The 12,083-nt window shown below is 36.2% G+C and overlaps 1 protein-coding gene across 7 annotated transcripts in view; it reads right to left on the bottom strand.

The window, feature by feature from the left end:
- Positions 1-735, bottom strand: part of LOC144974958 (plasma membrane calcium-transporting ATPase 4-like) — a 242,006-nt gene extending 241,271 nt beyond the window's left edge. For all 7 annotated transcript variants that reach the window (XM_078918512.1, XM_078918514.1, XM_078918507.1 and 4 more), the window contains exon 1: positions 644-735. The gene's annotated coding sequence lies outside the window, so the exon portion shown is untranslated. The remainder of the gene's footprint in view (positions 1-643) is intronic.
- Between the last annotated feature and the right edge of the window lie 11,348 nt (positions 736-12,083).

Genomic DNA, 12,083 nt, shown 5'->3' with positions numbered 1-12,083 from the left:
GCAATATGAGAATGAGTCGGCTAAACAATATGAGAATATGTATCTAGAGTGTCGCCCTATGCCTATATAACTTGCGTCCGTTAAGTTTAAGTTCTAATTCATTTTGAATAACCAGAAAACTTATCGATTGCAATATAAGATTTACTATAAAAAGGTCAATGCGTACCGAAATACTTTATCAAAACAATTAGTGATTTGAGTAACTGCTTAACTGATTGCGGTAGTAGATCTTAGTGTAAGGCGAGTCGAACGAATAATGTGACGTCATACCGGGCTATTTTGCAAGATAAAAAACATGTTCCCATTCCGTATAAAACAGTAAATAATATAGCGCAATTAATACGATGCAATGTTTGAAATTAATAATGAAAGCTTTAAAACAGTTTTCTACACAGTACCACTCAACCTTAATACAAATTGAGTATAAACTCCAAATTATTCTATTTGTAAACAGCACACAGCCGAGCAGTGACCTGCGAAAAAAATGGAGGAGGCTCCCGAAAGCAATCGAGTGCAAGACACCACCGGCAGTGCTTGTTTTATGATGCACACACAGTGATTAAGCGTTCGTTAATTTGATAGATTACTACAAAATAAAAGAACAAACATGTAACATAGAATTAATTTAATTAAATGGTCTTACCGAGGTCACTGACTCCTGAACACAAATCTTTTTATACAGAACCAAAGGCGACTGCAAATCTGTATATCATGTGACCAAAAGCGACGGTGACTAAACTTTCCTCCGATTGGTGTGTTCATTATTCATTCATGGCGTATCACTGTAGTAACTATGACGTCATAATGCTGCTTGTGTGAAGGGGATTCCCGAAATCGGCGATGAGTAGGGGGATGCGGGGTGAAAGGCATGTGAGTAGCTTTATATTTCTATTCCTTGTAATGGAAATCTCAAAAAATGACGAAAAAAAAAAATGGTGTCCATTATAGCAATATTAAACTAGGACCATCAGATGTCAGACCTGCATAATATATGTCGATCAGGCCCCTCCACAGTTTGGAATAATATGGTGTTATTTCAATAAAATCTGTTTTTACTTCGTTTTCTCGCCATAGACGATGACCTATCAAAATAAACAGAGTAAAAAATTATATGTAAATCAACAGTTGGTACGGGTAGGGTTCAGCAAAGCTACGTTTCAAGTGATTTTGAGGGTCTGTCGGTTTTGTTTAAAAGAACTTTATTTTTTAAAGTCAGGGACACACGTTTTCGATACATGGCCTATATTCAAGCTGCAATACTATTATCATTATTATACGGGTCAATGTATACATTCATATTGAAGTGTCCTCTTTCTCAGTTCTTATCAGTTCACTAACAAATACGGTCGACTATGATCTACGATTAAATTAAACTTAAATCGAGGCGTATACTCAGAAAGGCCGTTAACAAACCGAGTGGTTTGGGATTATTTCTAACAACTCACTAAAAGTTTTCAAAGTTTATCTTGTAGATCCACAAACCCCTTGTCTCTGACATGATTACTCGACTTAGATGAGAAACAATTAATTATTCCTGGATCATATCCATTACCATAAGATATCTTTGTTGGTCTTTCAAGATCGCACGCTTGGTATCACGCTACAATATATATATTTATAACAGCAAATTGCTTAATTAAATTCGCTTTATTTATCATCATGAGATTTTTAAAAGTATTCTGCTGGGGTTTAATCGAGGTCGACGTGTAGGACTACATATAGACAGTTCTGACAACCCAACTCGTTATTGTCCCATCATTGTGGAAAATATTCCATCATTAATGGAAATACTGCCAAAACAACGCAACGTTAAAACAAGCCCGGTTATTAGGCCTTTAAATATATTCATGTCGGGCTTAACGTTTATTTCTCGTACATATAACATGTTTTTTATGTCGACAAAGATTACAGCACAAAAGGGTATGAAGTGAGTAGAAAAGTGCCAGAAGACAATAGAGAATAATTTTTTTTTTCGCGGCGGTGGTGGGTTTCTATGTTATATGTTTGTGATGAGAATATTGGCTATTAAGCTTAACTGCTGGTCAAAATTACTTCGCGATGGTGGTGAACGAATCGGCGATCTCAAGAAGTGGGTGAGAGAGGGGTCTAGAAATGACTTTGGGTTTGAAACGAATATTTTTGTGTTCGTGGATAGCTCACACGGTAGAGCCCGCTCTCACCTGCCAGGCGGAGTTGTCGTACCAATAAGGTCGCAGGTTCAAACCCCACCACCGCCGCGAAAAAAAATATTTTTATTCTCTATTGTCTTCTGGCACTTTTCTACTCACTTCATATCTTGTTGTTACCAACATAAGTGCCTGCTCCACTCACTTTTCTGAATTAAAAATTCACCCCATACACCGGAGCATACTCAATGTCTCAATCGTTTCTATGTTATATGTTTGTGATGAGAATATTGGCTATTAAGCTTAACTGCTGGTCAAAATTACTTCGCGATGGTGGTGAACGAATCGGCGATCTCAAGAAGTGGGTGAGAGAGGGATCTAGAAATGACTTTGGGTTTGAAACGAATATTTTTGTGTTCGTGGATAGCTCACACGGTAGAGCCACGCTCTCACCTGCCAGGCGGAGTTGTCGTACCAATAAGGTCGCACGCAGGTTCAAACCCCACCACCGCCGCGAAAAAAATTTTTTATTCTCTATTGTCTTCTGGCACTTTTCTACTCACTTCATATCTTGTTGTTACCAACATAAGTGCCTGCTCCACTCACTTTTCTGAAGCACAAAAGGGACCTTTCAAATTCACGTCCATTCTGAGAAAAAAGAGAAAACGTATGAGGGTTTTTTAAATTAATAAAATAAATAAATAAAAAAAGCCTTTACCAAGGGTTTGCCGCCAGGTGCCTGGATATTTGGGACCTTTTTTAAGGTCAAAAGGTAATTGAGGCGTTGACGTTTTGCAAAAGTGTTTAAATAAAAAGATATAAATCAAAGACACATTACACACACAAACACACACACACACACACACACACACACACCCACACATGTCTGTTTAAACCCGACCCGTTACTTAATCTTGGTTTTGGATTATTCGTAATTATAGTACATAGCTATAATGAGTGTATAGATAGTATGCATCACACACACACACACACACACATACACACACAGAGGGAGGAAGAGATAGAGGGAGGGAGAGAGAAAGAGAGAGTGAGAGAGAGAGAGAGAGAGGCCTCTTTTTCATATAATTGAGGGAGGGGGGGGGGGGAAGATTTCTTCTAATCACGGCGCATCCATCTCTACGGTTGAACCACACACATACACACAAACACACACACACACACACACACACACAACAAACAAAAACCAACAAAAACAAAAAAAAAAAAATAAATAAAGAAATAAAAAAAGAAGAAAAAAAATGCCCAAGACAAAAACAAACACTTATTTTGTATTCTTACGCACTACATTGTTGCCAGAAAAACTTCACATCATATCGATAGATATGTATGAACTTGTATGTTGGTACTTTAAATCCGGCTGGCGGATGTTGCGAGTATCTTTTTTAAACGCATGGAATGAATAACTGCGACATATCTTTTTAAAATGTTATTTAATTTAACCGATCTTTACAATTAATTCACTCGTTCATTTAGCCCAACCTTTTCTTCTGGTCTTTGCATATCATCACATAATCAAGTTATATACATGATTTATGTATTTACTATTTACTATTTATTCATTAATTTTGCTAATGATATTTATTATACTTGTCATAGTCACACCAAGGCCGCATGAGCTGCTGCTGAATGAATCACTCATAATATTCGGGACACAAATAAATTCAGCCGTACAGTGATAAAACGCCTTCTTACGCTTTGACCAGAAAACTCTCACTATAACAATACACAATAATGATCGATTATAATAACCAGCAACTTGTAAACAACAAAACAAATCTTAAAGCCTGTCTAGGGTATAAGAATTGTTGACATCTGGGTGTCGCGTCTGTGTAGGAGAAGTTGCGAGTAGGTAAAGACAAAAAGAAGTAAAATAGTTTTCCCCTGATACAGAAGCCGCCTGGTGCCTCTTTTACCTTGTTATAGATGGGTTAAGTGCCTTGCAACTCGACAGATAGTAATAAAGTTTTAAGTTTAGAGAAATAAGTAGTAGTGGTGGTAGATGTAGCACGTTATATAGGGATAGATCAGTTATACGATAAGTATTAACCCCCGTTAAAGCAGAAATATTTAAAAATAAATCAATAGAATAGCCTCACACAATAACACGTCAACACATAATTAAACAAAAATATAATATAGTAAATTTATTATTTATTAATGTTAGGCTATGGGTAAGTTAATTTTTCATCCCCTCTTAATTTTTTGCTACTGAATTCTTGGTTATTTGGTTCTTAACTTATTTGTTGAGGTCGTCAGTGAGTCGATCATCTCACAGGCGGACAAGTTGTGAGCATTCATTTGTCTGGTTAGGTATGATGAATAGGAAGGCTTTGCTTGCTCAGTTGGTGGATGGTTTCTTGGTCATTCTTTGATTGCGCCAATGCACCATTTAATTAGTGAAGAGCCAGATCCTCAATTAGTGGGTAACCAGATGTGCGAATACATAGGAGCAAAATTTTGACTGGAAAACCTTGCGTTCCTTATGAGCAGATGAGCAGTGATGTTGAAAGGATTTCAATTGACAACACCACTGATCTCATTTTACTACTACTACTACTACTACTACTACTACTACTACTACTACTACTACTACTACTACTACTACTACTACTACTACTACTACTGCTGCTGCTGCTACTACTACTACTACTACTACTACTACTACTACTACTACTACTACTACTACTACTACTACTGGGTGGGGTTCCTGACCTCCCACAGTGGGCAGGGAGGTACATACTGTGTCTTCTATCCCCCTATGTCTGTTTTCCAACATGCTTTCTGTCTTTGTCTTGGATTGAGATTACTTGGTTTTGTCCTGACCCTGGCCTGATACCCTGGCTAGGAGGGAAACAGTCAAATGTATTGTTAGTTCTGGGAGATGATATTTTTTTTCCTTGTAAATCATCTCACTGGGTTTTTTTATGCACTGTATTATGTTTTGTTTATGTATTATATATGATTTGTAAACATTTGAGTGTGTTCCTCTTAGTGGGGACCTGTGCTTGTGTCTGGATGAGACTTTTAGGTGATCTCAAACTAAATACACTGATAGTTTGCTCTTGGAATCTACATCTGTTCCCTATTTGAACCAATTCTCCTTTGTCTGCCTTATTCTTGGATGCTTTAATTGTAATTCTAGAACTTTTTATTATCCCCTTTTCTTCCTTTTTACTGGCGCTGATATGACCTTAACGTGTTGCAAGCGCCGTAAAACCCTTAGAAACAATAAAAACAAAACTACTACTACTGCTACCACTACTACTACTACTACTACTACTACTACTACTACTACTACTACTACTACTACTACTACTACTACTACTACTACTACTACTACTACTACTACTACTACTACTACTACTACTACTACTACTACTACTACTACTAATAATAATAATAATAATAATAATAATAATAATGATGATGATGATGATGATGATGATGATGATGATGATGATGATGATGATGATGATGATGATGATGATGATAATGATGATGATAATAATAATGATAATATAATAATAATAATAATAATAATAATAATAATAATAATAATAATAATAATAATAATAATAATAATAATAATAATAATAATAATAATAATAATAATAACGGGTTACAATTTTGTTAGTAGGATGGGGAAAGATAAGTAAGCAAATAAGAGCATAAGAGTCAATACCTATAAATACATAATGTTACTATTGCACATAAGCGATAGCACATTGTAAAATGTAATTCATGTAAATGTAATTTATTTGAAGGGCATACATACAAACACATATAAATATAGAGGGTGAATGAAATATTTTTGTTTATAATAACATGAAGCATCAATTTCCATTATTTGATTCATTATTTGCAAATACTTACGGTCCAGTCGAAATCACTATGTATTAATTAATCCGAACACAATTAAAGGCCACATCATTCAGATTGATATAAGTAATCCGTGCCCTCATTCACATAGGATATTCTGCTAAATATGATATAACTACTAATCACATTAGCATGTCTAGTTCTCGAGTGATGAAATGAGAGAAAGAACGAGATGGCTTACGCATCTCTCTTTTAACTCAAAATGATCGGAGTTGAACCTATGGCGCGGCGGGGACCTATTATATTCCTGAATTTTTTTTATATAACTGAGTTTTACTGGTCATTTAGGCGGATCCAATCGCATCCTCGAGTTTTAGACAGGAGTTTTGACTGGTCAATTCAGATGAGATATTCACTAAGTCATTATTCGTAATCTTGGGTAGAATTGGATACATCTACAGCATCATAAACGGTAGTTAAAAGTGTGGGCAGTGTTAGTGCACAGCCTTTGATCTCGGTAACGTCTATGGTAGAGCAATAAATTAAGAAGGCGTCTAGCAGTTTTCCGTGTCTCCGTTTGTCTTTAATAAATGCAACGTTATAAAATCATAAGGTCGGCTTTCTTGTAATTTAGGCAGGGTTAATAAAATTTTGTGGTGATGCTGTGAGAAAGTTATCTGTGATTTTGAAATCATTACACTGGGGTCATTACACCTATTACTATTATAAAAAAACAATTCGTTACAGTCAACTGAATTGATTAAAAATAACTTGAATGAAAATGAAATGAGCGACGAAACGTGTATAATTCATAAGTCGCCTAGTTAAAAATATTGAAACAACGTTACAAGTGGTATGAGAAAACAATTGTTCAATGACGCATGTTGCAAATAGGGAATAAAAATGTGATGTCAAAATCTTGTTCCTATTTCATTGGAAGTGAAAAAGCGCTTAACTGCTACTGAAATCGTTATGCCACCTTTATGTAACCGTACTGCCGTACTGTATCCTATTCATTACTACTACTCCGAATGACTAATTATATACTCACTCCCAAAGATCTAGGCGAGCTATTGTGACTTATGTATAGAGGGCATTGAATAAGGTCCATCACATTTGAGTGTCTTATATTTCATACTCCTCCGTTTCTCATTTTAGCGACGGTTTTGTGTTATCTTAGACATCATCATCATCATCATCATCATCATCATCATCATCATCATCATCATCATCATCATCATCATCATATTATTATTATTATTATTATTATTATTATTATTATTATTTATTATTGTTATGACGATGATGATGATGATGATGATAATACTTAATAATAATAATAACAATAATAATAATAATAATAATAATAATAATAATAATAATAATATAATAATAATAAATAATATAATAATAATAATAATAATAATAATAATAATACCTGGATACCTACCTATACCTGGATACCTCTGTATAGAGCTTTTAGACTTGGTGTAGTCTCCTTCGCTCCTCCTCATCTATTAATGATTGGACCAATTTTTATAATTGAACTTGTTTCCTAGGGTGTTGCTTATCTCCAACTCTGCTTTGAATTTATTCAAATTTTTTGCTGATACTGTGGTTTCTTGTAGTTTATTCCAGTTATTTACAATTCTAGATGAAAAAAGTTCCTTCTTTCATTTGTTTTAAAACGTTCTTTTTTCAGTTTCTTGCTGTTTCCTCGTGTCTGAATGTTCTTGTTTGGTTTAAGGAATCCTGCCTCTACCCTGTCTATTCCCTTTACTATTTTATATGTTTGGATCATATCTCCCCTTCTTCTCCTGTAATCTAAGGTCGGGAGATTTAATTCTTTCAATCTCTCACAGTATGTTTTGTCTTTCAGGTATGTGATAAGTTTTGTTGCTCTCCTTTGCACTCTTTCCAAACAGTCTTTGTCTCCCTCAAACTTCGGATACCATATGCAGTTAGCATATTCCAGCTTTGATCTAACCATAGTCTTGTAGATGGTAGTCATGTGTTTTGTTTTCAGATTCTTGAAATTTCTTTTCACTATTCCGAGTGTTTTACTAGCCTTAGATTGAACATCTTTAATTTGCTTCTTGAAGTTTAGCTTCCTATCAATAAATACTCCTAGGTCTTTTTCCCCATTGGATTTCTGCAGGGGTTTTTCTTTCATTATATAGTTTGCTTCTCTGTTGTTTTTTCCTAGGTGAAGAACTGCACATTTATCTACATTGAACTCCATCTGCCATATTTCGGACCATTCTTCAAGCTTTTTCAAATCTTGTTGTAAGGTGTTTCTTTCTTCTTCTGTATTAGCTACTCCATAGAGCTTAGTATCATCGGCAAAGATTTTACATTTAGATGATAGATTGTCTGGCAAGTCATTGATATAAATCAGGAAGAGAACTGGTCCCAGTACACTTCCTTGTGGAACTCCACTTGTTACCAGTCTCTCTGTTGATGCTGTTCCATTCACTATCACTTTTTGTCTTCTATCTTTGAGGAAATCTCGGACCCATTTGACTGTCTGATCATTAATTTGATACTGTTCCAATTTCCTGATTAGGCGCCAGTGTGGAACTTTGTCAAATGCCTTTCTGAAGTCGAGGTATATGACATCTAAATTGTTGCCTAATTCCAGGTCTCTCGTCCAGTCATCCATTGTTTCAAGTAGGTTTGTTACTGTAGACCTTCCCGCCATGAAACCATGTTGATCTTTGCTGAATAGTTTGTTCTTGGTCATATGATCAACCATTTCTTCTCTAATCAGCTGTTCCATGAGCTTGCAGACGACAGATGTCAGGCTCACTGGTCTGTAGTTTTCTGGATTTTTTCTGTCTCCCTTCTTGAATATGGCTGTGACGTTAGCTTCTTTCCATTCCCTTGGTAGTCTTCCTTCTTTCATCGACTGGTTAATATCTTGGTTAGGGGTTCTACTAGCTGCTCTGCTAAGTTTTTTAGGATGTAAGGATGAAGTTTGTCAGGTCCAGGTGATTTACTCTCCTTTAGGTTTTGTAGTCTCTTCATTACTCTCTCTTCAGTAATCGGCCATTGTGTAGTATCTATATTACTTCTTTTAGCAATATCTGGCAAGTTTTTCTGGTTCTCCACTGTAAAGACACTTGCAAAGAAGAGATTTAGCACCTCTGCCTTGTCTTCATCTTCAGATGCCCAAGTGCCATCTTCTTTTTTTATGTCACAGGTTCCCTGTCTTGTCTTCATTTTACTGTTTACATAACTCCAGAATACTTTAGGATTTTCTTTCGTTTCCTCTGCTATCTTGTTCTCATACTTTTGATGCGCTTGTCGGACTATTTTAGTAGTTACGTTTCTCACTCTTTTGTATTTGTCCCAATCCTCTTCCTTTTTGCTTCTAGAGTATCTTCTATTTACTGCCTTCTTCTTCCGTAATGCCTCTCTCACTTCCTGCGTCATCCAAGGTTGATTTCTTCTCCCAACCCGGTTCCCTCTGCTTTTCGGGATGTTTTTCTCGAAGCATTGGTTAAGTACTCTGGTAAATCTACTCCAGTTGTTTCCTACGGTGTCCTCGATTAGTATTTCCTCCATTTGATATGCCCCAGTTCCTCTTTCATACTCTCTAGATCAGCCTTCCTATATCTGAGTGTCAGTTTTTCATATACAGTCTCTGATGTCGCCCTCAGTTTTAGGAATATGGTCGCATGGTCGCTTTTTCCCAGTGGGTGGCTCAGTCTTAGGTCGATTATGTCATTTTCTTCCTCCATCAATATCAAGTCCAATACGTTGGGCTTTTGGTTTTTTCTCTGTCTCGTGGGTTCTTTTATTATCTGTTGTAGGTAGCAATCTTCAATGGTTTCTATGAAACTTTCCTCCAGGCTTCCCTCTTTTGGTTCGTCCATCCCTTTCCACTCCAGTTCCGGCATGTTGAAGTCTCCCATAATAATTATCTCTGAATGCTTTTTTTGTGATGCTCTCCTTATCATCTCCAACATTCTCTCATTATTTTCTCCTGTGCTATTTGGGCTCCGATAAATCACTCCTACTAGTATCTGACTTTGTCCAGTTACTCCAATCGAGCACCAAGCGCTCTCCCTAAAGTCGTGATCTGTGAGTTCCTCTATGGGGTTAACCTTGAGGTTCTCTCTCACCAATAAGTATACTCCTCTGCCGGAAGTTTCAAAATCTCTGCTAGCTATTATAGTGTATCCCTCAATACCTAACTCTGCTATGGTTGGGTGTGTTGTTGCATTCTTTGGCTTAGCTTCTGTTATTGCTATTACATCTGGATCTTCTTCTTCTGCCATAGCCTTTAGCTCCTCTCTCTTATTCATCACACTGTCTGCGTTCGTGTACATGAACTTCAGGGTATTTTTCATATTCACGTGCTGCCCCTCCTTATCATTTACTGGTACTTCTCTTTTTTGAATTTTCTTGTTGTCTTCGAGTCCTTGCTCAGAAACATTTTGGGCAATTGGACTGACACGTTTCCAATATAGTCATTCCTCATCCCAATCCCAGTCATTTCCTCCAACATCGCTGTCTCTCTTTCTTATTTGTTCACTAAACTTCTCCCTGAAAATGACCCTTTTCTTATATATGACTACATCTTCCCCTGCTTCTCGTCTTCTCTTCAGCTCCTCTCTTAACTCCTTGGCCTGCTCTCTTTGCATAATTGTTTGGTCTGCTCCAATATACACCTTTTGTAAGCATTCCCGTTTATGGTCTTTCAACTGTTTGCTGTTCCTAAGAGCAGTGTTACGCTGATCCGTTGACATCAGACTTATTTTCATGGGTCTTGGTCTATCTTCTCTTCTGCCCAATCTGATCACTTGCTCTATAGGGTTGAGGCTGTCTTTGTTTCCATGAACCTGCAACTCTTTGAGTACCATTTGGGCTTTTCTTATATCTTCCTTGTTGTCGCCATCTTTAGCTTCTGGTATGCCATACATAATTACATTTTTCACCCTCTTAGCCCTTTCATTTCTCTCCTCTTCTAGTTCCAGGTTCTTTTTCACCATTGCCTGCTTCTTCTCCTCAGTTTCATTGATTTTCCTCATTTCATTTATATCTTGTCTTACTCTATCTGACTTTTCTTCTGTACTTCTCTTGAGTCTCTCCTTAATCTCACTCGCCTCAGACATAGGGTAGGCCTCTATCTCATCCTTTGCTGTTGATTTCACTATTTCTATCATCTCCTCTGTGAATTCACCTTTTTGAATTATATTCACACTTTTATCTACGTCTTCTACTTTTTTCCTGAGTTTATCTACTTCCTTTTCAAGCTGCATGAAATTGCCCAAGAACTTTGAGGCCACTTTGTTGCAGGACTTAGAGCAGTAGTAATGCAGCAGCGGACATTCTTTTTCTGAGTCTTTCTTCAACAGTTGATAGGTGTCATCATCTATCTTTTCACACAAAGTATGAAACCACTGGTCACAGAGCTCGCACTGTAAGCATTTCTCAATCTCTTTGCATACATATTCACATTTTCCGTAAGTCTCAGTCTCAGCTTTTGCTTTTGCCTTATTTGTACCCATCGGTGCAGGGCTTTCTTTCCTACTACTGCCACTACTAGTACTGGCACTGCCAGATCTACCTTTCCTACTACTGCTGTTTAAGCTCATCTTCTTACTTGTTAAATGACCAGATCTATCTAAGTCTTAGCTGTACTGTATCACTGTATCTTGTTGTTCACTCCAATCTGATAAGTATCTAACTAATCTCAACTAGATATCTCATGATAATAATAATAATAATAATAATAATGATAACGATATTGTTAAATAATAATAATAATAATAATAATAATAATAATAATAATAATAATAATAATAATAATAATAATAATAATAATAATAATGATAATAATAATAATAGGGTGCTTTATTTTATTTTCCCGAGAAATCGACAATAAAATATAATTATTGTTACTCTACCCTTTTGTGAATTCTTGAGATTCCTAGAATATTACATTTTGATTGCGACATTAGTACCTGTCGATGGCGACCTATCTCAGTGCACATCCGATTTGTGGAATAAGCTTAAAGAGCCATAGTCTAATGATAAAAATGTCATTCGAGTTTTATTTATAATTTCTCTAAAGTTCAGGAATTCACAAATTTAAAAAATCCGAAATAA

This window comes from Berghia stephanieae, chromosome 6, assembly GCF_034508935.2.
Source record: "Berghia stephanieae isolate SIO BIC M18660-M18661 chromosome 6, UCSD_Bste_1.3, whole genome shotgun sequence".
Taxonomy (NCBI): Eukaryota; Metazoa; Mollusca; class Gastropoda; order Nudibranchia; family Aeolidiidae; genus Berghia; species Berghia stephanieae.
This window is presented reverse-complemented; position numbering and strand designations above follow the sequence as displayed.